At 43.4% G+C, this 25,550-nt stretch overlaps 1 long non-coding RNA gene across 10 annotated transcripts in view; it reads right to left on the bottom strand.

The window, feature by feature from the left end:
• The window catches only part of LOC148055551 (uncharacterized), a 183,470-nt gene that overhangs the window by 14,724 nt on the left and 143,196 nt on the right, over positions 1-25,550 (bottom strand). For 8 of the 10 annotated variants that reach the window (XR_015705271.1, XR_015705268.1, XR_015705272.1 and 5 more), the window contains 3 exons: positions 13,664-14,342; positions 11,451-11,642; positions 5,738-5,923 (listed from right to left, as the gene is read on the bottom strand). This is a non-coding gene — a long non-coding RNA (uncharacterized LOC148055551). The remainder of the gene's footprint in view (positions 1-5,737; positions 5,924-11,450; positions 11,643-13,663; positions 14,343-25,550) is intronic. The other 2 variants (XR_015705269.1, XR_015705273.1) reach the window with 2 other exon arrangements.

Below are 25,550 nucleotides of genomic sequence, written 5' to 3'. Positions count from 1 at the left end.
TCTCTGTATATCAAATGTGACTTTAACTTCAGAGTTGAAAGAACCATGAGAAAGCACTTCCTCCAGGGATTTCTATCCCAAGAAACTACAGATTTTTAGATCAGTTCAAAGATACTTCAGCTTATTTAATTGCTGTATTTTGGGACATTCCTACTGCATAAGCATTCACAGAATACAAAGAGAACCAAGTAGAAAGCTCTGGCTAGAAAGAGATAGCTTTAAATACGAGTCTAAGGAATACCTGATATTCTTGTCTTACCAGAGAGCATCAGAGCAACAACATAAATGGGTCTGTGCGCATCTGAGAGTCCCAGCAGACCTCTACAACCAAAACAACCTCTTCCCCCCCTCCAAGTTTTCCTTTGCTCTGCAAAGCTGGACACCACAGTAATTTATACCTTCCAACCAAAAGGGTGTGTTTAGGAAGGTGTTTCAACTAGGAATCAGCTGGGAGCACCTGTGTCCTGTTATCTCTGAACCCTGGAAGGAGGCTAGCAAAGCAGAGTCTTCATACAAGACAAAGCAAGGCAAGATAGGATATAATGAGATTAAAAGAGAATGATTTTACTAAAAAAATAACTCAGTTTCTAAGAAATATTAGCCTTCACTGAAGTTGCATCAAGGAGATGAAAATGGTCTCATAATCAGAATCTAAACTCAGTGGTCATTAGGGCACCAGATTATATAGCTCTAGAAGATTAGTGGTCATTCCCTCACTGTCTCTAAGGCCGAAATCAAAAGGGATAGTAAAAACAGAGTTCAGGCCTCTTCTGTACTGGAACCGGCTGGCCTTATCGTGGGTGGAAAAGTTTGAGCCTTATGGTGATATTCTCAGCAGTTTCATATTCTCAACAGCCCTGGAATTTTGCTGCCTTTAATATACAAAAAGGCTTCAGATACTCCTGTGTTCAAAATGTGTTGTGATCATTCTTTGCAATGAGAAATTGAGATACTTTGTTTTCATACAAGCTATCATCTTGAGCTAAACACCACAGAAAACCTCGTCTTAAGATCCTAGTGAGGATGTGACTTTATTCTTAACTCAGGAGAATTAATGAATCTCTCATGACACACTGGGAAAGCTAAGATATGAGATAAAGAGGTATGTGAGAAGCTCTATCATTTATTAGAGTCCTGTACTTAATTTGGTCAGGCACCTGGTTAGGCATGAGGAAGGAGAGGAGGATACAGACAGGAAGCGCTTCATGACTATGTGGCATTTGCCTGGGAAGGGTCACATAAAGCCGGAGACCTCTTCGTTCTCTTGCTTTGGTTCTCCCACACAAGCAACACAATAAAACTACCTAAAATGTAAGGAAGCTTAAGAACTTGCAATTCACAGAGGTAAGTACAACCTATGGCATATAGACACCTTGGAAGATTTGAATCCCTGACACGCAGAGTGTCTCAGGAACTTTGAATGCTGAATCTTGTCTTCAATGGCTAGACTAAGAGTGTGCATTTCAGTTTTGGAAGATTAGTCTTTGTGTATGTGCACAGCATAGGATGTGCCATCCCACAGGTGTTATAAGAGATGGTCTCTGTTTAATTCCGGACCAAGGATGGCACAGCCAGGCTCACCCTAATTTCTCAGCACTTTAACTTGAACCTGGGAGTTTTTTTCCCAGTCCCAATTGTCTCTGGGCCTCTCTCTGTAAGTGTAAGAAGTATAAACTGAGGCTGGCATGATGCCTCACTTGCTTTCCTCATGTTCAGGTCTTTTCAACCTGACATTAAAAACACCCTTGTTTTGCCTGCACTAACTCTTCTACTGTTAGCATCACGTCCTGCTGACAAAGGACTTAGAAAGTACTAAGGATAACAGGACACTTGAAAATGGAAGTAGAAGAACTGCTGTTGCATAACAGAGGGTACTGGAAATTCCCCTTCTGGTTCCAGACCACTGCACTCTTTGCAAGAAACTGTCATCCAGGGCAGGTTGCGCTGGTTCCCTGTAGTAGCTGCAGAAACACCTTAGCAAAAGCACTGTCTTTGGGGGAGTTGGCAATGACACAACCACCTCCCATAGACTAGTCTCTGTCAAGGAGGGGATGAACAAGAGAAGTTCCTCCTTAATAGTTACACAGCCCTGAATATCACTGTGGTTAGCGCAAGTGATGCTAGCAGCGTTACTGTCAGATTCAACTCATCTGGAAGTGCTGTATTGCTACCTTGGATTGCTCAGATAGAAAAAACGAGTACACAATGTAGCACTTACTTATTCTTTGAATCTGGATAAATAGCCAGAATTCTGATGTTTCACTAGAAAAATGTGTAGGTAGGTAAAGATAATACGTCTGGGGAAACCCCAAGAGTGCATTACCACTACACGAACGCATTTGCAGGTGGGAAGAAACAACAGACCATAGCTATTGCCTGAGGAACATGCCTTGCACCTGGCTCTCTTTGGGCATGGGACCACGCGAAGGTGTGCAGCGTGGGTCCCTGACACATCCGCACGAGGTGACGTGGAGCAGCACAGTCCAGAGGGAAGAGGAGAGGCGGTATTGCGGTGTGAATGCAGGGGAGCTCCGTGTCTCCATAGTGGAGGAAGCCTGTGGCACAGAATAAACACACTCTTTCCATGCTCAGGACATAGGATGTAACTGGTCTGATGTTTTCAGATAGCAAACCCACTGGGGCAAAAAACCGCAAGAAATTGTGCAGGTTACATTTGTGCTGTGCTGATATTTGGGTGTGATTTCTTTTCTCTCAGGTTTTGCAGTACCTAGCTGTTTGGGACTGCAAGACATAAAACATCCCCAACAATACTCGAGTTCTACTACAGTGAAGTTCCACCGACAGAGAGGATGCTCTTTTGGGCAGCTGCCCTTATTCTGAGAGCAGCAAAAAAAAAAAAATCCAACAACTTGGTCTTTAGGACCGTTGCATATACTAGGCCCAAGTGGTGGTGGGAAACATTCTGTACATTTTGTTCCAGTTACAAACAAATGTTGATCTGATCATGTTTTGGGGACTGTTTTGTGATTCATAAATGTTCATATGCGTGGAGTTCCAAGCTTCAGTATATCCTGAATGAATTTCTAATAATATTATACATTTATTTGAAAAGCCTTCATCAAGAATGCCTGCTGAGTTTGCTTTGCTATATAATTCCTATGGAAAGATTTGCTACAGGAAAATAGTGCCATTAAATATATAATGTGAAACATCTTAGCTGTTGGGCAGTTATGCAAATTTGATTGAATTGTTTCTGTTAGTTACAACAAACAGTAGAATCACACTGACACAATGTAATTTCAAATCAAATGTTCTGTTCTTATATTCATTACTAGAATCACGTTGATTATTTACGTAAGTCATTCTGCCAGAACAGAGCTAATATCACATAACTCATTACCATGACAATGCAAAAAGCACATCATGAGTACTTGCTGAACATTTCTAATGTAACCAAAGCCAGAGAAATATGAAATTTAATGTAATTGTTCTGAAGGAAATATGCGTCTGAATTGCTCTATTCCTTTGTAAAGAATAGAAGTGTGAGAAGTTACCTGATAGTTCTGAGATTTATTTTATTGCGTTAACTGGAATTAAGCTAATGAGAGTCTGTTAATTCGTTAATAATAATAGACACACTTTTCTGACTCTTCGATAAATTTAGAATGATAATTGAGAATGAACAAACTGAACAATGCAAGACATTTTCGTGATCACATTGGTAAATCCCTTGAGATAAACATATTGATCAATTTAAGTTATATGTATCCCTCCAAACCCTTAAAAGAATTTGAAATTAGAAATAGAAGCTGAAATTTAAAACAGTTTTATTTCCTAGGAACCCTGAATGATTGTTCCTCCATGACAACCACAAGTAAAAATGGAAGTCTTTAATATACCCCTCCTTTCCTAAGTATTTAATATTTAAACTCATTGCCTTTTTGCTTTTCCCATTCCTCACCTAGTCCGGAAAGATGTCAGGGAAAATAAAAATAGACCTTTATCCACTTTTAGTGTCTATTTTTATCTTCCTGCTGTGGATCTCTACCATTCTCTACCATGTAGTGGAAATGTAGAGGTCATGTATGGTCAGTTAAAGAACAATGCAGGAAAACCTCCCGTTAACATCTCATCTTTACTTCAGATGCTGATGCTCAAGGACTCAGCCACTAGAGGGTAATATAAGAAAAGGAAAAAGGGAACTTAATGCCTTCTAACTTGAGCTATGGCTTATTTCCACAACTTAGAAAAAGTTCAAATTTTAGTGACAAAGTTTATTCAGTTATTTTCTAAGACTGCTTGGTCACAGTAAAGAGCTGTTGCTGCCTACACTAAGGTGACATGGTGGAGCCACAGCTAAGGACAAAGACACACTTGTACAAAGGGAGGTGTACGTGGGAGATGGAGTATGATCTGGCAGTTTCTCTACTTAAAAAGCTACATTGGCAAAGGAAATGCTTTGTAAACTCTAATGAATGTGGAAGCCTTGAAGGCAATTGCTGAAAGTTAATTTCAGTGTTGCTCTCCGGCAGGCGAGCCCCAATCCCCCTGAAGCTGCTGTTTTTCCAAAGTGAAAGTGAAATTTGGCCTAATGGAAATTTGGCCTTATGAATGAGAAATAAGGTTTTCTAATGGAATCACAGAAAGCAGAGTTAGAAAAGACCATCCTATTTGGGCCTAAACAAATGCAACCAAAAGCCCTGGGAACTTTTCAGTGACCTTTACAGGCTGGATGGAAGGGCCACTGAATGCTTCCCAGACCCCAAAGACTAGTTCAGGACTACAGACCACACTACGGGCTTACTTACAGAGTTTATAATCTGAAGTGCATCATCCTCTCTACTTTCAAGTGACTTAAGAACAAAGGTTTCTGCAAGTTCCTTGGGGATAAATGCCTCTGCACTGACTCATACGGGAAATTGCTGAATGACATGCAATAGCTGTTACATTCTCAGATCTTTACGCACAGGGCCAATACAAAATGTTCTAGGCACTATACTATGCAAGCTGTTTGATTTTGCTGGGATTTAATTTCCCCAGCTTTTACTTCTTTTCATTTATTCAGTGCAAATGAATTTACAGATACGATTTATGTCATTAGGGTCAGTACCAAAAGTTGTGAGCTGATCAAAAATGTTATGAATACTGCATCTGACTGACCTGTATTGGGTTCAGGTCAAAGACAGTGGCAAGAAAAGAGATGCGGGTATTGTAGCAATACTCTAAGACGTTATGAAAAGAACTGGTGTGATCACAATTACAGGTTAAGTTACCTTTGTTTTTTTCCAGAAAGTAAGGAATTGAGATACAGTGAACTTTGCTGTGTGTATAGGCAGGCTTGGGTCTGGAGTAAGCAGATCTGTAGCCCTATTAACAAATCTAAGCTTGTCGTCAATAGTTTGCTTTTCATCCTTGGGAGTCCATGAACGACTTCTCATGCCCAAAAAAGGTCTGTGGACTATCGGTGATCACTTTGTGGTGAGGACAGGAAGAGGTGTGAATACAGGGAAAGGAAGAAGATATTTCATATTGCCTGTCTCTAGGACCCTAACAGCTTCATCTCTGTTTGGGCTGTACACAGGCAGTGCAGTCAGAGTGGGAGAGAGAGTCTGCTCCAGGTGCAGCCAGATCTGATGCTTGCTTTGAACCTTCCCTGATATTCTGTCTCCATTTGTACTCTGAAATTTGGCACGCAGTTTTTTATTCCAGACTGGAAGGCCTCCACCAGATCCCACTAATGGCCTCCACACCTGGAGCTGTGCACTTGCTGCCTTACCTTGTCATTCCCTGAGATCCAAGGAAAATCCCACAGTTTGGGCCTCCAGAGTCTGGCATGTGAAAGGTGTCCAAGATTTTGCAGTAAAGCTGCTATATACAGCCAGCATTATTTTGTCTAACAGCTCCTGACACTTTACTCCATCGATCATATGGCTTCTTCCGTGGTAAAATCCTAAAAGATTTCCTGTGAGGAAATAAACACAAATTAATAATAAGCTGTTCCTGTTTTGGGAGAATTATGGGCTGATAGACCATACGTAAGAGAGACCCTGAAAAAGCGTGGAATCACACTTTGGTAAGAAATGCATGCTCAAAGCATGTAGATTCTGATCTGCTACACTTGTTTAAAGAAGTTTGGTCAAGTCAAATCACTCCCACATGTAGACTTTAGCATGTAAGACCAAGAGATGCCTTCATCATATTAAAATATGCCTAGAACTGTACTCAGAGCTTGTAAGTTTAATAAGTATGCATTCTCCTGCGGTAGTCACAGCTCACACATTTCAGCATTGTTCCACCACATACGAACACTTCAATAAAACTAATCAAAAAAAATAAATGAGAACTTGAAATACACCAGAAGATCAATATCTACTGGGATTTTCAAAGGCACTTAATTGTAAAACTCCCCCTGTCCACCTTATCTGTCTCTATATCAATCTAATAACTACTGAAAATCTCTTTATAACTGGAAACTTTTTTTATTTTTCAAGCTAAGAAAAATATGGTCAGCACAAGCAGCAGGGTAGAGCCTTTTTAAGCCTTTGATCAAGCATTATTTGGAATTTTTTATTACAGTATAGTCTATGGTTTATATTAATAATTATATTTTTCAATTTATCCTTTTATTTCATCCCATTTTGGGGTGTTTCAAGTAAAAGGAGAATGTTTTTGGTTTTAACTGAGTTGTTTTGGAGGACAAATTTCTACTGTTGGGTTGCTTCTATTGTTGGATTTTTCAGTGTTGGCTGTTCATTATTAGAGAGTCACACAGGATAAATGCTGCTCACTTGACTGCCGACTAAAGCTTTCAAAGCCAAGAATGACAAGTGGCATGCCACAAATAAGGACCACCTGGTGCAGGTATTTTTATATTTATGCTTGTATTTTAATAGCCCTTAGGATTTGTGAATGTGTTCACAAAGGAAGCAGGCTATGTCCTGACTATTCAAAGAGTTTTTCTCCATAAATAACAGCAGAGCAGGTTTGTTATGTCCTCTTGTGGGAATTGTGAACCCTTTTAGTATTAGATGGGAAAGGAACCTTGCACCCTGCCTTTGGGAATGCAAAATCTTAAAGTCCTGATAAACTACTCAGGGACAGGGTGAGGGCTGCAAAGGTCTGAAAACACTGTAGAGCCATAAGGCCTGCTGTCTTCGTGAGGGACAGAGGGGGACAAGAAGTGACAAGCTGACTACTCTCTCAAGCTCTTGCAAATATTCATTTTTAACTCTTTTCAACCTCCTCATCCACAAACTTTTCAAAAAAGGCAAGACATTTCTAAATCAAAAACCTCGAAACTGAAAACCAAGCAACACATTCCTCCCTCCCTCCAGTTTTCTAAGATTAAGGAAAAAACTTCTTGTGCTTAAGAGGTGTGTGAATTATGAAACCGGTGTTTTCTGTTCCAGAGAGCCATCAAACCCAGAGACAGGCAAAGTAAATCTTTCAATGCCGTATCTAACTCCCATTAAAGTCTCTCTTAGATAACAGGTTTATTAAGTGGGCAGCATGGGAGCAACCCCTGTCATGATTTCTTAGCAGAAGTGTAGAACCCAGTGACAGCTTTGCTTCACGAGGAGAACCACCAGCATGTCTCCCTCATGGTTATATGCTGCTGAAAGTTATGTTGCTACAGAAAATGGGTTTCTGTAGAATATCTCAAAGATACTCTACACCCAAACCATTACTCCTCAGAAACAATGACCTGGAGCAATATCAAAAAAATTGCAACTCGTCAGCTAAACTTTAATAAACTAAAAGGAAACAATCTTAAAGCTTTGGGATTTTTTTTTTTTTTTTTACCAGAAAATGACGACAACCACAGGGCAAAACAAAAAGGCCCTTCCTTGTCAGAAAGTCAACTCCATATCCTCTGATGTTACTTAGCGAGAAAGCAGACAGTCATTGGGTGAGTAGAGGGGAAGAGAAATTTATTCTACATCATGGGTCTATTTTGGGATAGGCTGAATATTCTGTCTCTTGCCACTTGCTACAGGGAAGCTGAGATAACTTTGTAGTGTAGACTCAAGTTAGATTGGATGGATCATCACAAAATATCTGTTAAAAAATCAGCTACGTTTTATCACAGCAGCATCAAGCAGTGCAGGTGAAATGGGTACTTTGTAATTGTTTTATCCCGATTCCACTCTATTTTGTCCACTAAACATCAAAGCCATTGTGGGGTAAACATCCTCAAAGGTAATGGAGTTGAAGTAGGAACTAACTTGTCCTCAGGCAGCCAGCTAGGAAACTTACTGCAAAAGGTTGTTGCTGTCTGCCTGGGATGATTTAGGGAATGTAATAAACATACTGCTGATCTCATTTGCAGTGCAAGCAAGAAGCAAAATAGATGTATTAACTCTTCAGGGCCTAGCCATTTCTCTTTCATAAACACTGAAAATTAAACAGTTGTCTGCTGCTGTGGACCCTAGAATCCAAATTTAGTTACATAGTTGGCATGAATGTGTCCTTAAACATCAACAAGTCAATATTGCTGAGATTAATCATAGAACAACTCAGAAAGGCTCTGCTGAGGTCATCTACAAATCATTGAGTCAGCTTACATACCTAAATTTAAGCATATACTTAAGTACCTTGTTAAACTGAGACCCAGGCAACTACACTACTTGTCCCTTTTGATTAATTCCTAAGTTGTGAGCCAGACAAGTCACTGAACAGATTTTTTTCCCCCTTCTCTGCGGTGATAGTCTGTCTCCAGTGATTCTCTTCAGCTGATTATTTCCTAATTCTGCCAAGAAAATTAACTTATTAGGTCCTCTAAAGGGTTTTGCTTTTACCAGTATAACCATCTCTGGAACTATTTTAAGTCTTATTAGGATTTGGCAAGATTAACATAACACAAGTCCTTTTTCTTTCTCCACTAAAAAAAGCAAAATTTAAAGATAAATTGCTCTGACTATACTACCTCTTTCCCTCTAGCTTTTCCTTTCTTCCCTGTTTTCAGTTTTGAACTGGCTTTTCCAAGTCTGGCTTGTCTTGATTTTGCTAGTATCTGCAAATCGAAGGGATCGCCTTTCCGTTTATTTCACAAATTTAGTGGGGTCCTCTTATAACTGTACTGTCTTTTTAGGGGAAACCATAATAAAAATGAAATCAGACACACAATGTGCTCTTGAGAGCCAGAACTGCGGACCCTTATGAATGCTTAAAAATTAAAAATTAAAGGAGCAGGATCTTTAGTCATAGGAGAGCTGACATACCAAAACACTTCTACTGCATTTGAAAGTCAAAGAACTCTTATTGAGAAGAGAAGAGAAGAGAAGAGAAGAGAAGAGAAGAGAAGAGAAGAGAAGAGAAGAGAAGAGAAGAGAAGAGAAGAGAAGAGAAGAGAAGAGAAGAGAATATTTTCAGTTGGAAGGGACCTACAACGATCATCTAGTCCAACTGCCTGACTAATTCAGGGCTGACCCAAGTTAAAGCATGTTATTAAGGACATTGTCCAAATGCCTCTTAAACACTGACAGGCTTGTGGCATTGATCACCTCTCTAGGAAGCCTGTTCCAGGGTTTGACCACCCTCTTGGTAAAGAAATGCTTCCCAATGTCCAGTTTAAACCTCCCCTGGTGCAGCTTTGAACCATTCCCACGTGTCCTTTCACTGGATCCCAGGGAGCTCAGCACCTCCCTCTCCATGTCCCCTCCTCAGGAAGCTGTAGAGAGCAATGAGGTCACCCCTCAGCCTCCTTTTCTCCAAACTAGCCAAGCCCAAAGTCCTCAGCCACTCCTCATAAGGAATTCCTTCTAGCCCTTTCACCAGCTTTGTTGCCTTCCTCTGGACACATCCAAGGACCTTCACATCCTTCTTAAATTGTGGGGCCCAGAACTGCACACAGCACTCAAGGTGAGGCTGCACCAATGCCAAATACAGCAGGATAATCACCTCTTCTGACCGTCTGGTTATGCTGTTTGATGCCCCCCAGGATGCAGTTTGCCCTCTTGGCTGCCAGGGCACACTGCTGGCTCCTACTGAGCCTGGTGTCAGCCAGCACCCCCCTGATCCCTTTCTGCAGGGCTGCTCTCCAGCCACTCCTGTCCCCATTTATACTTGTGCCTGGTGTTACTCTGTCCCAGGTGAAGAATCTGGCATTTGGACTTGTTAAATTTCATCCCATTAATCACTGCCCAATGCTGCAATCTGTCTAGATCCCTCCGCAAGGCACCTAGACTCAGCAAGATGGAGGTCATATTGGGGAATGAAGGCAGGGCATACAAGGCTGGAAAACCACAAGGACCAGATCAGGCCCTGTGCTTAGCAGGGTCAGCACAGCTGGGCTTAGAGGCGTGGAACAACCCTGTTCCATGATACCAGCACGTGGATTTCCACTCGTGCTTTTATGACCGCAGGGTCCTTTGCATGGACAGAATTGCTTACTAGTAACAAGTCTCCTGGTGAACTGCAGTATACGTCCTGTACCTCCTCTCTGTGTCAGGCACGTGGCAGATTCCCACCTGCTCCTGCCAGCAGACTTAGCAGAAAATGTGCAGTCTCCTAGCTGGCCACTTCAATTGATTGTCTTAGTCTCCAAGTCTTTGTGGGGCAGAGGAAGCAACTGGATAAGTTTAGGCCCAGATTACCCTACTGGTTCAGCTCCCTGAAGATGCCAATGAAATGTAATACCTGTTCTGTATGGCTTTATAATAAAAATAACAAATAGGATGGCCTTTTCCCAGCTATTCACAAGGCAGTGACAACATTAAATCAAACTCTAAGGCACTTTTTTTCTCTCTGTGGTATGATTCAATAAATACAATACATAGCTTTTAGTAACTTTTTTTTTTAACATCACTAATGATACTAATCTGGGAGCTTCACGTCACTCGTGTTTATTTGCAAAACAGCCTTCCAGCTGAATTTAGCATAATTCCTTTTTCTGAGAAAAAAACCCAAAAAAGTGTGTGCTGATCAGGATGCACATTTTTGGGATGCCTCCAGCACAATTTTCTCCCATACTTACCAGTGTATCAATAACATTTCATTTGTTCACAGCATAACACTAATCAGCATTCACTGCAGCTGTACTTTGCCAGTACTGCTACAAAACATGTCCTGGTGCCGTACATTAGAATATCACAATTACCACAAAATTAGTGACACAATTAGCAACCACCTCTGGGAAGTCTGATTTCAGGTGCCTTGCTCAGCAGCTATCCCTTCTGTCCCTTCAGGCAGATCACTGACTCACTCAGTCTGTGACTTCCCATGCCTCCAACAAGAAGGCAGAGTCTTGCACACAACAGTGCTTTGCTGTGCAGCTGATTTATCCCACAAAGTTCACCCTGGGCAGTGGATGAGACAGATCCTCCATCAACATAGTATGCAATCAAGTAATTAAGGATTGTATTGTAATGCATAAGCATAAGATGGCTCATTCAGCATCCATCAGTAGCTGTGGTATTGCCTTGCTTTTGGCACCTTTATGAATCATCTGGTGACACTGCTTCCAGTAGTTTCATATAAAATATACACACCCATCACAAACATTGTGATCCAGGGTTCCTGCAGATTGTCTCCAGAAGCCGTCTTCCATCACAGTTCTCTCTCTGAGGGTGGCCTGTGACACCAGTTTCGGCCCTGAGATGGTTTCTGATGGATCATTGATGACTGCTCCTCCATCTGTTGCACTTCCACAAATGACAGTATGACATTATGATTCACCAATCCTGTGTTAGGAGATTGCAAAAAAAAAATGTTATTTTTATATTTGTTCAGGATTGTATCTCCTGTATATGTTTATTACATCTGCCAGGGGGAGGCTATTAGCTATTCCTACAGCTCCTCTTACTGGAAAACTGGTTCTAATTTGAATTCCAAAATTCCAATATGTATCAGCCACAGAGCGACACCAGTTCTATGCTGGCCGCTATAGTCCCTAAATGCCTTCGTGCCAGGACCTTTGAAGTTCACTGTGTTTTCTCTATTCCATCCTGTCACATTCATATGCTGGAGCTAATAATATAAAGTGAGCATACGGGGAGCCCCTCCTTTCTGTGTCAGCAACAGCAGTGATTGAGTCACTTACCATAGCAAGCTGCTTTTGGCAGCAAAGGGTTTGTAACCAAATGCAGTTTACAGGTTGTCTTATCCAATGATGAGAAGTGAAGTTTTACTGCCTAATTTTCCCCACATTTTCCTCACATTTTCTCCAGACCATCTCTCCTCTCCCATGATCTCATTTCTCCCCGACTTCTGCCACTTAACTGTCCTTGTCTTCTCATGGGACAGGAGCAACTCTGGCTCCTCATTCTTGACTGGACAAGGCATAACAGCTTAGAGCAAGGGAAAAAATTCCCTCATGAGGCTGCGATGTCCTTTTGTTGTACGTGGAACAGCTACTCTCAAAGGCCTCTGCCTAGCAGATGGATCATCAGTCTCATTTCCCGTAGTTCCCGCCGCCTTAGTTTTTTCATGGCAATTGGCAAAGTGCTATCTCTACCTACAGACTAAGAAAGGAAGCAGATATGCTCATTAAATGGTACCATGTATCTATTTGCAGTATTAGCTATATTCTCCTGCCAGGTGCCCATATTGCCAATCCAACTGATTCAATCATAAGCAGTGACTACCTTCAGCCTAGATTTCTGCCTGATCCCTACTATCCTTCAGCTTTTTCTTTCTTGACTGAAAAGCATAGTAGTTCCCTTACTGTACCTCAGAAAATGGCCTGGCACCATTCCTCAGACCTGCACAGCCTGGATAAGTATGCATCAAGAATTATTCTTGTAGGCATTTATAAGCAATAATAACCTTGCCATCAAATGGCAACCTGAAACATTGCTGTTTCAGTGCTCTGCTTGAGTCCTCTCAGCCTTTACTTGCAGTGGTTCTGGCCTGACACTGACCGACATGAAAGAAAGGCTTGCAGAGGTTTCAGTGGGTTGGGATAAATGCAGTGGGGACTTGTAATAGATTGGTATCTCCATGGCTTTACTTTGTCATATTCTCCTTGAATATTTGGATTTGTAAGAAATTATATCAAACAGAAATTGCTTAACTCATTCCAGCTCATTCCAGAGCTTCACTCTTCAGCTCCTGAAATTATTTCCCACTTGTACCTCTGTTCAATGAAATGTAATAGAAAAGAGGAGAGAGAAGCCTATTGTGAGTGGTGGGGCTAGTCCCCCTAGAAAGTTCAGTGGGAATTATTCGGGCATCTTGCACTTGTTTTGCTTCCATTTCCTGCTAATAAATGCATTTGCCAGCCATTCAGTTAAGGAGGAGATAATGCCACCTTATTTAGCTAACACCTCTAACTATGATTAACGAAGGTGTAATTGAAACACAGCATGCCCACCCAGTCAACACAGGCTTCCTTTGGTCTACAACTTTCATTTATACTTCGTATCATTTAGACAAAGCAATATACTGCTAAGTTACCAACAATATCATCAATGCAATTGAATGTTTTGACTGGGAGGTGTTCTTTCTTGCAGCAGATCAGCTTGCTTTTGCGTTGACATTTATTTTGCTCTAGAAGACTGTAAACCAGTGATTGTTCAGTTGTGCTGAATTAGATATGTGACATTTTTCACTATCTTGAAAATAAGCAGCTTTCTCAATTCTCCTTTTTTCATGATGCCAATCTATGTGCCATTTCTGCACGATTAAGCCTTTTTCAGATGTAACTCCCACTATTTTGCTCTTGGGTTGTGAAAATTTGAGGTTGGTGGCTTATTGTAATTACCAGTAATACTGTTCACTTCTGAAGTGCCTGCTTCCTACATTGCTATCTTTCCAAGCCTTGTTAGAAAAACAATCCCTGACATTGTGAGTGGTTGTGCACTCAGCAAGGGAGGGCAGAACTGGTGTCCCCAGTCACTGCAGCAGCCGCAGAGGCTGAGGAACACCTTGGCCTCGGGGGGAGCTCTGAGGTAGCTTTTTCACCCACAGCACACCCAGGGCTGCTCCTCCTCAGCAATGGATGAGCCAACAGAAGCGGTGGATGTAAGAAACGGAGAGCAAGAGGTCAGGTCAGGCCCTCCAAGTTGTCTTTCAGTGGACCTTTCTTCTAGCACAGTCTGTGGAGGGAAACATGGAAGCTAGTCACCATAACTCAGCCATTTAAAGCATTTAACTCCCCAAAGTACCTTCCACATAAAATCAATATTGCAAAGTCCCTACTGAATGGCATAAATTTTCCAGCTCTTCTTCTTTTTAGGATAAAATTTCTGCTAAGGATTGCATTGTATTGTTGATCAAATTTAGCTTATCTCCTGGAGGGCTGCAAAAGAGAAACCAGGGGCAAGTTCTTCCCCAGGGCATTTGCAGTGATCATTGAAGAAAGTGCGATGCCAGGATTCCCCAGATGGCAGTATGTGGGCTCACAGGATCTCCTCAGGAAGATTGCTCTGAATGTACCACACCTAAAACAAACACAAGAAAAATCCCTACAGCAAATTACAGAATTTCTATTTACTTATTAGTATGTGCACCCAAACCCAATGAAAGCCCATATTTAATACGGTATTAATTAAAACCCTAAATAGGCACACTCTTGCTGAGCTGGCTCAGCCCTCAACCTTCCCATATAAGTATTCCAGAATGGGAAACCCACAATTTCAGCCCTCCCTTAGTCTCAGTCCTGATGGAAACTCTGATCTTGGTGCTGTGAGTGATGCTTAGTACCATACTGAGGCATGCCAGAACTTCAGACCCTGTCAGATCTGATCGCAGCCTGCCCTGAAGCCAGCTGCTGCGGCTCACACCATTGCTAATACAATCAGAAGGTGAAGGAAGCTGGTATTTTTGGACTTTTAAACTGATATAAGCAATTGCCACTTGCTCACAATAACTAGAAAGTTTTAAAGACATTGAAAAGATCAAGGATTCAACATGTGCCAGGAAATGTTCACACAGTGCCCTTTTACAAAAGTTAGTCTCTCAAAGGTAGTGAATGGATTGCATGACACTTCAGAGAGTGCTTCTCTCTGCACAGCATTCATTTTGCTGGATAAGAACATACACTGCTTCTAAGGTAGTAAAGAAGTGATTTCTTTTGAGCTCCAAACATCCTGTGGACAGCTGCTTAAGGTCAATATTTCCCCAAATGTTTGCTTTCCAGGTAGTAAGTTTCAGTGTTCCCGCCAATGTAGCTTCATCCCATGTCACATTCTGCATAGTTTAGTCCTCAGCAGGTAAAACTAAGTTGTGAGTTCCCTGCACATACTCACACTTAATAGAATTTATCCCACTGCCTGCAGATATTCTGTGCTGTATTCCTGCTCTTAAAAAGTCCCTACTAGTCAGGTTTCCTGGCAGACAGACTCTGTTTATTCAAATAAAATCATAGCCTGCAGCATAGAAGTCTGGACAAATTAAATGCTCAGAAATGGCTTCAAACAGTAATCTATTTCTAGGATCACTTCATCATTTTAGAAGAAAAACAAGAGAAACGCTGATAGCACTAAAGCTGTGAATAGGTCATTGTCGTGGTTTAACCCCAGCTGGCAACTAAGCCCCACACAGCTGCTCGCTCACTCCCCCACGGACAGGTAAAGTGAGAAAACCCGTGGGCTGAGATAAAGACAGTTTCATAGGCAAAGCAGAAGCCGCGCACGCAAGCAAAGCCAAGCAAGGAATCCATTCCCTCCTTCCCGCGGGCAGGCAGGCGCTCGGCCATCCCCAGGAAAGCAGGGCTCCAGCACGCGTAACGGTCGCTGGGCCAGACCAACGCCATCGCTCCCAACGTCCCCCCTTCCTCCTCCTCCCCAGCTCTCTCTGCCGAGCGTGGCGCCCCGTGGTGTGGGATGTCCCTTGGGGCAGCGGGGGGCAGCCGTCCCGGCCGTGCCCCCTCCCAGCTCCTTGTGCCCCCAGCCTGCTGGCTGCTGGGGTGGGGTGAGGAGCAGAAAAGGCCTCGCCTCTGGGGGAGCGCTGCTCAGCGGGAACCAAGCCCTCCCTGGGTGAGCAACGCTGCTTCCGGCACAAATCCAGAACACAGCCCCACACTGGCTACTATAAAGAAAAACATCCCAGCCAAAACCAGCAGTCATGAAACTTCACCTCATGGAAGCGGCTTCTCTGCTAGCACAGGGCAGGTATAGCCACTGCTACCCCCATGGCCTTGCCGCAGCTGGCTTCGGCAGCCCCAGATGGTTGTACCCACCAAGGCCACAGGCTAAAGCCATGCAAGGGGGTCTGATGCACAGATAACTGAGAAGCAGGAACTCCTTCATTAGCTCCAGCCACTTAAATCAGAGCCCGAGCTTTTCCAGGAAATGCTTCATCGCTCCCTGAGGTACGCGGCCCTGGGCTGGAGGGAGCATCGCAGGTAGCAGTGGCTGTTGGAGCAGCAAGAGGAGTGTGCTGGAGATGAGGTACTTTTCCAGGAGTCTCTTTTCACTATCACATGCCTAAGGTTGGGAGAAGAGGCTTCAGGACCTATGCAGAAAAAGGATGCCTCTAATTTGTATGACATACAGCCTTTCCCCGCCACAGCCTCTTTCCCCCTTGGAATGGCAGCGAGGTGGGAATGAAGGCAGGTGGGCCTTCATACAGTGATCCATCAAGGAAATTATCCTCCTGTGGACCGGGGCTAGGGCTGCTATGTGTTGGGACCAGTATTGCACCTATCTTCTCTAGACATACCACACACGTTTAACGAATAGAACTTTAAGCAGCTATGAAGAAAATTGTCCAGACACCAGCACTGCCTTCATTTGGTCCTTCAGAGCTAACTCCATCAGGAGTGTGTTGGGACAGATAAGAACTCATTTCCATATATGTGCAATCCGGTCATACAGTGCTGCTGGCAGAAAATTCAACTTAATAAGCCTAAAAATACAATTTCTTTCCTCAAACAGGTTCAATCAGAAGATGAAATTAGGGACTGTAACTGATGATTTTGTTTACTTTTAAAGAGCAGTTTTGAGCTTGTTGCCTCCCTCTACAAAACCTGGCCTCAAAGCGCGGCAAGGGGTTTGCAATAAGTGAGATCCTGCAGAACTTCTGCCCCAAAAGCCTCTTTGCCAGCACATAGCTGGAAGCACTGTTTAATATATAATCCTGCTTGCCAGTGTCAATTAGGAATTTCTTGACCTCTGGGACAACCTTCATTAAAAGAATTAAAAATATAAATCTTCAGCAAGAAATTGAAAGTCTGGGGAAATGATCCATGCTGGATTGCTATTAAGACTCTCTTCCGCTCAGTTGTTTCTCAGTAATCTCAGAGGAGAGCTGCAATAAGACATGCTACTCAGTTTCATGTCCCAGCAATTAACTTCCTGACTAACAGCAAAGACTGTTCCAGCTCAACTGGCTGCAACTGGCAAAGTACAAACAAGCCCCTCAAACTCTGCAGACTGGTCCTCATCCCATAGCTTCATAAGCCAAACTGTAATAATTTGCAATTTATATGGTAAATTTCTAAAATGTGTGTAATCACTAGAACTAGAAGGGAACCAGCCAGTTGGGGAGAAATTTGGATCATTTGTCTTGAAAACGTGATCTCACTAGCTATTTTTCCCCCAAATCTTCAAAATGATCTGTTGGAAGGCTGCGAGTTGGGTTAGGATGTTAAATAATTCTCACAAAAGGAAAGACAACCTTGTCGGTGAATGCAGGCATGTTGGGTGCAGAAAGGAAGAAATGACAATACTCTGTTTGTATGTTTTGGGCCATGCAACCAAGCAGCAAAGGCCGTTACCTTATTGAAGAGCCGGGTACACTTCCACGTTGAAGTTTGTACCTTCATCCCCTCTCCATAGGAGGTACCTTGCTACCGTGTTTTCACGGGACTTTCCCTGGACTACCAATTGCTTAAGCTGACAAACACATTCTTGTGGACCTGTTCTTCCTCTGAAGAGACAGGTCCTTCTTTTTGACTATGACTATGACAGCTACGTACCATTTTCACTATGAGTACGGCACCTTTAGCTGATACTCAAAAACCCTTTTTGGCTGAAGAAGTGTTTAAAGCCTTTGCACCTGCTTCTTCTTAGAAGGCCAGAATAACATCTGAACCTCTGGAAGAATTTGCCTCCATTAGTTAAAAGGGAGTAGGGTATAAATCCTGAGCATATTTCCCCCACTGAGGCCAGAAGAAAGGAGAAGTTTCCGCACCAAGCTCAAGATCCCTCAAGCCCATACTCAGCACTTTATGTCACAGGGCTGTAGCTCCGTAAGGTGCAAACGTTTGTCTAAATATGTTCTGGAGAGAAACTTGGCGTTGTTTCTCAGTATGCAATAGAGCTACAACTTCAGCAGAGCCACACCATGCCCCCCCCCTACACTGCCTTCCTTTGTGCTCTGCAGAGCCCATGTCAGGAGGGACTCTGGGGGTATGAAGGGAATTGCTGCCAGAAGTACACTTTCTAAAAGAGAAGTGATGTCCAAGAACAGAGGGACCAGAAGGACTAGCCAGCAGAACGAAGGCAAAAGAGTATCCAAAATGATGCTACTTGCTGCGTGACAGTTTCCTCTTTGAAGGAAAGCTCTCTTTGGTCAAATTGTGAGCGATCCATGACTTAGCAGAGTGGAATGAATGCCTTGTTTCCTCATGCTCTCCAGAGATGCTATGTTCAAACCAATTTCTGCCAAAATCTCACAGTCATCTGTTTTGTCTGTACATCCATTGCTGTATTTTGGAAGCCCCAGGAGTGGGGTGGAGTGTTACAATTTGAGTTATCATCTCCAGTGTTGCCACTGGGCATGCCAAGGAATCCTATGGTGCTCCACCTGTCTGAATTTCAGAAGGAATAAATATAAAAGTCCCTTGGGTACAATTAAACCTCAGGCTTCAATAACGCAGAACTTGTTCTCTCACTTAATGGCAGTTTATGTGTTGGCATTGCCCCACAAAGTTTTTCAGAGATAGCTTGTTCTCATTTTCCTTTCCATTCTTCTCCGGAAAGGTAGAAATAAAAGCATGATTGTCTTTCTCTGTGTCCTTGTTGCTCTGCTTCACCCAAGAAAGAGATAGGAGCAAGGATGTTTCTTCATGTGGCTCCCTGTGTAAGACAGAGCAGTCTTAAAGCTGTTCTAGTTAGCACAAAGCTGGCCAAGAACAGGCAAAACATGGCCTCAGCCTCTGCACTGAAATGCCCTGGGGTAGAAAAAATGCTGCAGGGAAGATTTTCTGGCATTACTGTGATGAGCAGAAAGTTATCTTGTGCTGGGGCATTCCCTGAGAGTAATTTCCACGAGGTTAGATGTCTTTTTCATGCAAATGAAGTGGTATAAGGGAATCAGAGTTCTACAGTGTTTCCTCATTAGTCTTTTGATAAACACACAAAGCTATGACATCTCAAAGCCTGCGTGTTTTCTCACTTGCTAATAACGCTCAGTGATTAATTCCTCTGTCAGAAAGAAGCAATGGTCTGTTTCCCTAGGAAGCACTACAAGTCCCAGAGAAAGTCCTTATCTGGTTAAACAGCTCCCCATGAGTTGGGTACTCTCTTCTCTTTTCTTGAAAATAAAGAGAGAACTAGTTCTGAATTGGTAGCTAGTTCTGTAGGAAAGGGAGGGACCTATAGTAGGAAAGAAGTCGTTTCCATTATCTGTACTAGAGCAATAATCTCCGATGGATTAGTAAAATTCAGCAGTTGCTATCCCCACAGGACAGAACTGCTGAAATGTCTCTCGCCTGCTGGTCCCAAGCCAATGAAGAAAAATACTTTTCATGCAGTGCAGTTCAGCAAAACTGTCAGTGTAGTGTGAGGGAAGGCCAAAGATGAATGATAATATCATAAGATCTAAAACCCACTTGGAGCTGTTGAATCCCCCCCAAGGAAACAGTGAATAGCTGTTTCTGCTTATTCCAGTTGATTTGGTTCTGTTCTTCATCTTTTTTCCTCAAAAGCTGCATTTTACTTTAAGGCAAAATTGCAGGAATTGGATGTGGTGATAAGCAATTCCTCTGCACTCCTTCTCCTTGGGCTCATTTCACTTACTTGTTTTTATCTCCCTTAGCTTGTGTCAGCCTCAAAAGGAGCAAATGTATTGTCATTTTTTAATTTCCTCACATGTATACACAGGCATACAGACTCACACTCCTCGTCAAAAACAACAAAAGCAGCTTGGATTTTAGTGACAGAAGCTGCAGTGAACTTAAAATGACAGAAACTGGCTTTCTGCTTCGATACAGTCGGGGCGGCTTGGCAGAGCCCTGACACACAGTGGGGTTCTGCTTCTGTAACATCTCTGCGGTGACCTATTTCTGATTAGGAGCAGTTATTACATGGTCATTCTCCCTAATAGTTCCCTTATTCTTCACCAGCTCATGCAGACTATTTTTCCTCATCCTGTTTTATTGGAGAGTCTTTATACTATTCCTAGTCACTTGAGAAAATAGTTGTCTGCATATTTTGGGCATTGGAGTAAAAAGTGATCTACATTTTCCATCTCTTCATTAACCCATAGCCTCGTCTTAGGGTCATACAAGGATTGTTGGCTCTGTCCTTTCTTCCTCTGCTGTTTATGGGGTAGTCTGAAATTGCTACTTCAGTGAAGGCTGGTGATACCACTTGGAAAGCATAGCTAATGCATGATGCTTCCCTAGCAGCAGATCTTGAGCTGATCTGCCACAGCTCCACTGATACTTGTGCAGATCTGCCCTCTTAAAGCCTTTGTACATCGTGGCTTAGTAAGTGCAGACTCTGTACTCAGAAAGTTTTATACATGTTTGCACGAGGAGGAGGATGAAACTGAAACCTATAGGGCTTTTGTGCATCATAAAGGAGAGGAGCACGTTTCTTGTCATGGCCAAGAAATGGCCCAGATAAAGGCGTGGGGGGATAAGTGGGATTTTATCTATCTTTGTGACTTTAACCTAGAGATATTACTTCCATATTAGACCCCAGTGAAACAGTTCTAGCAGAGTTCCTGTCAACACATGCAACCTGTTACGTCCTTCTATGCAGCCTCACTGCTGCTTTGTTTCATTTCCTCAACATAAACTCCTTACTAACTACAAATCTCCAGAGATGTCACCCTGCAAGGGAAACAAGTTGCATCAAAGCAGCAGATAGGAAGTTTTAAAAAATGCAGGATCCTGGGATCCAGAGCAGTGCTCCCACTTGGCACAGCTGAACAGAAGCACCAAGGGAAGGCAGAGATGGAAACTGAAATGATCAATGCTTGAAGGTGGAGAAGGAACTGGCAGCGGTTGGCTACACCAGTATAAACTGACAGGAAGGGCATGCAAGGAGAATAACGATGGGAGAGTGTCCATTGAGCGTACTTGCCAGCAACAATCATTACTGGAAGCATTCACATACCTATCATCATTTGCCATCCTTTGCAGCAGAGGCAGGGCATACAGCTAGATATCTTCTGGGCAGACATATATAGCCAGATGCAGCCATGGTTTTGAATGATGGCTTTCTTCATAGCTTCAATAAGAATTTGCAGTCACATTGGTTAAGTCCATTAATAACTCTTCCTCTTTCTCAGAACCTCTCCTCTCCTGCTGTTAGCTAACATTTTGCTGCAAAGTTTTATGAAGCAAATGGCACTTTGGTCTGACAATATGATTTATATGCTCCGTTCATTAGCAGCAAAAACATGCAGTGCTTGCCTCTCTACAGGACATGCTTTTGCAAGGTATCATCTGTCGAGTCTCTCACTAATCAACCACAAGTTACTAAATACTTCGCATCCAGGGAACTTTCTGCTTGGTGGAATCCCAGTTCCACAAGGCTTTCTTGTGTTGTCACCTCCACATACAAAGGACCACAGTTTGGCAAAACCAAAGAAGTGATTTTCTGTCAAGAAATGAGACAGAACCGTAGTGTTTCCAGGCTTACTCAGAACTAAAACATTTTTTCTACTAAATAAAATTGTGTACAAATGATGTTAGAATAATTTATGTTCATCATTAATGTACTGTAAATAAAAAAAGCTGTACCCAGGGCTCTGGCCCAAGTGACATGGCTCTGCTAGTGTTATTACAGTTCCTTCTGCCATCAGACTGGATGGCTGGGATTGCACCAACTGGGACAGAGACCACGGCTCAGTATAAATACAGAGCATCTATGTATATCAGAGGGTCATGATTAGGCCTGCTTAGCAGTTTTTCTTTATTAAATTATTCCTGTGGGCTGTGACTCATATTCAGAGCCACTCAGAAAATGAGGGGTAATCATCACACTCAAAGTTTTAACAAAACAGTAAAGAAAGAAAAAGATTTTGCCTAACGCTTTCCTCACCAAAAAGATTGATTTCTCTACAGGAACTCAAAAATACTGGAATATTTTGATAAAACCCGCAGTGTTTGTTCTTGTTGCCAGAAATGTTGCTGGGTACCTCCTCAGTGTAGCACACTCCTACACAGCTGCAGAAATCAACTTGCAGAGAAGTGGATCACCCACCTTGGCTCAGCACAGCCACCCTCAGGAAGAGGAGGGACAGCGATACCTCAGAGTGCCTGATCACGCTCTAGCTTAACCTTCCACACCAGAGGTAACTCCTCTTCAACACAGGGAATGTCATCCTTCACCCCTAAAACCTGCTTTTGTTTTCCTCAAACCAGAATTAAAAGCAACAATCAAACAAATATGCATTTAAATAAATATATATGCACTTAAACCAGTGGGAATTAAAATTCTGTTCATGCTGCCTGAATGTTATTACTGTGACCACCATGAAAGCACTGCTCAGATCTGGTAAAACACACTGAGGTCAGAAGCCGGTGTCAATGTTATATATTGTTTTACTCATGTAAAAGTTGCCTGTGCTGAAACAGAAGTTGGAGCTCTGCTGTCACTGCCCTCTGCTGATCTGAAGGTTTGAGGCAGTGAATAACATCCTGCCACTGTCAGCTGGCACTATATGGTGTGGGGAATAATCTCACACTTCATTACTCCGTCCTACATGGATGCAGTATTGGCAGACTGAAGGACATGATTAGAAGTGCTGGCTGAGCAATCTGGGGCAGTCTGGCAAGACCTGTATTCCTCATTCGGCAGCTAACTAGACCAGCATCTTCACTGGGATCTGGCAAGACTGCTTTTTACTGTTCTGAAAAAGTGAGCTACAATTATTGAAAGAAAGAAAGAAAAGGATTTTAAAACCAGTGTGCTTTCTTTGCACCCTTAGACGCAAGCCACATAGTTTAGAACAGAATGCTCTGCAAATATATGTTTCTGTAGCTCCAACTACTGTAGTACTTCTTTCTCAATCACAGCAAGGTAAGAAAAACTAAATTGAACTTGTCTGCTACAGATTCACCACCAAATTCTTTTCAGTGGATGCTGTACTCTTTCTGTCTGCCTAATTGTGGATATTAAATTTCCACTCTGACTGGAATTTATGCAAGTGTTCTGCTATGGAATCTGAGTTTCAAAGTAAAAAGTAGGGAAAGTATCTGCATTTTTTCCACTGTGAAGTACCTTGTCAAATCCGATGTTATTTTTATGGGATGGAACTTCCTAGAGTGAAAGCGGCACTTCCCCCTTCCTTTAAATTTTCTTGTTCTGTTTTCCCATGTCTTGTGAAATATTCACTTATTCACAAAGTGCGAAGAAGATGAAAAATGCTTTAAAAACTGAAAAAAAAAAAAGGAAGATGCTCTCAGTCAGCGAGGCACGCGGTGGCAGCAACTGTAAGTCCTGCGACCGGGCGCTAGATTGGGATGGAAAAGGGGGTTTCCTGTGCCGGGGAACCCGATAAAGAGCCCGGTGAGGCCCTCGTGCCAAAGAAAAACCGGCTGCTCCCGTGAGCGAGGCAGACGGGGCTTGGGCGTTGCTGGGGCAACCGCGGGAGAATTAAACGGGCCCCTAGGGAGCATGGCGAACAGGAGCGCGGCGAACAGGACAGGCAAACAGGGCATGGTGCGTCAGAAGGGTGTGGCGTGGCAGTTTGCGCAGGCAGAGCGAGCAGGCAGCTGGCGAGCTCTCCTGGCGGCCTACGCCCTCCCGGAAGAGACTTAGCCATGGTCTCCACTCGGACAAGAGCCATCACCAGAAGGGATGTGGTGACGCAGATGGAGCTCCCACTAAAACATGCAGCCACCCAGGTCTCTGGCCGCAGGGAGTGCCAGAGCCTTGCTCTGGTGATGGAGGGCTGCCAAGACATCTCTGTGAGGTGTGAGCAGGTGGAGGATCTGCTCAGCATGGTGGCACAGAGCTGAAAGAAGAAGTAGCAAGATTGAGGAGTATCAGGGAGTGCGAGAGGCAGATAGACTGGTGGAGCCACTCCCTACCATCCCTGAGACGAGCACACCAGATGGAAACGTCAAGAGAAGGAGAGGCTCCCCTACTCTCTTGCCACCAGGCAGAAGGAGGGGACCTAAGAGATGGAGGGGGATGGAAACAGATCCCTGCTTGGTGCAGCAGGCAAATCCTCTCCTGGCCTACCTCACCCTCCCAGGTGCCCTTACACAACAGGAACAAGGCTCTGGAACTTGAGAGCCAGGAAGATGAAGATAGGGACAGTGATCCATCCAAGGGGTTGACTAGGGGGAGTGCTGCAATCGATGGCTACAAGCTCTTTAGAAGGGATAGGCAAGGAAGGAGAGGTGGTGGGGTAGCCTTGTACGTTAGAGAGTGTTTTGATCATCTAGAGCTCAACAAAGGTAATGATAAGGTTGAGTGTTTATGGGTAAAGATCAGAGGGAAAGCTAGTAAGGCAGATATCCTGGTGGGAGTCTGTTACAGACCACCCAACCAGGATGAGGAAACAGACTAAGTATTCTACAAGCGGTTGGCTGAAGTCTCACAATCTATAGCCCTTGTTCTCATGGGAGACTTCAACTTAGCAGATATCTGCTGGAAATACAACACAGCAGAGAGGAAGCAGTCTCGGAGGCTCCTGGAGTGTGTGGGACATAACTTCCTGACGCAGCTGGTAAGCGAGCCAACCAGGGGAGGTGCCCCGCTGGACCTGCTGCTTTCGCACAGAGAGGGCCTGGTGGGCGATGTGGTGGTCGGAGGCTGTCTTGGGCTCAGCGACCATGAAATGACAGTTTTCAATTCTTGGAGAAGTAAGGAAGGGGGTCAGCAAAACCACTACCCTTAACTTTAGAAAGGCAGACTTTGGATTGTTTAGGAGTCTGGTTAACAGAGTTCCTTGGGAGGCAGTCCTGAAGGGCAAAGGAGTCCAGGAAGGCTGGATGTTATTCAAGAAGAAAGTCTCAAAGGCGCAGGAGCAGGCAGGGGAGAAGACCGGCCTGGCTGAACAGAGAGCTTTGGCTGGAACTCAGGAAAAAAAGGAGAGCTTACTGCCTTTGGAAGAAGGGGCAGGTGACTCAGGAGGACTACAAGGATGTTGTGAGCTTATGCAGGGAGAAGATTAGAAAGGAGAAGGCCCAGCTAGAACTTAAACTGGCCACTGCTGTTAAAGATAACAAAAAATGTTTTTACAAATATATCAGTGACAAAAGGAGGGCCAGGGAGAATCTCCATCCTTTGTTGGATGCAGAGGGAAACATTGCCACAAAGGATGAGGAGAAGGCTGAGGTACTTAATGCCTTCTTTGCCTCAGTCTTTAATAGTCAGACTGACCATCCTCAGGGTTTTCAGGCCCCTGAGCTGGGAGATAGAGATAGGATGCAGAATGAAGCCCCAGTTGTCGAAGAGGTGGCAGTCACCGACCTGCTCCTCCACCTGGATGCCCACAGGTCTATGGGGCCAGACGGG

The sequence above is a fragment of the Nipponia nippon genome, unplaced genomic scaffold (genome assembly GCF_047370975.1).
Source record: "Nipponia nippon isolate SJK-2023a ecotype South Korea unplaced genomic scaffold, ASM4737097v1 scaffold_21, whole genome shotgun sequence".
Taxonomy (NCBI): domain Eukaryota; kingdom Metazoa; phylum Chordata; class Aves; order Pelecaniformes; family Threskiornithidae; genus Nipponia; species Nipponia nippon.
The sequence above is the reverse complement of the archived record's forward strand: the minus strand, read 5'-3'. Positions and strand labels throughout refer to the sequence as shown.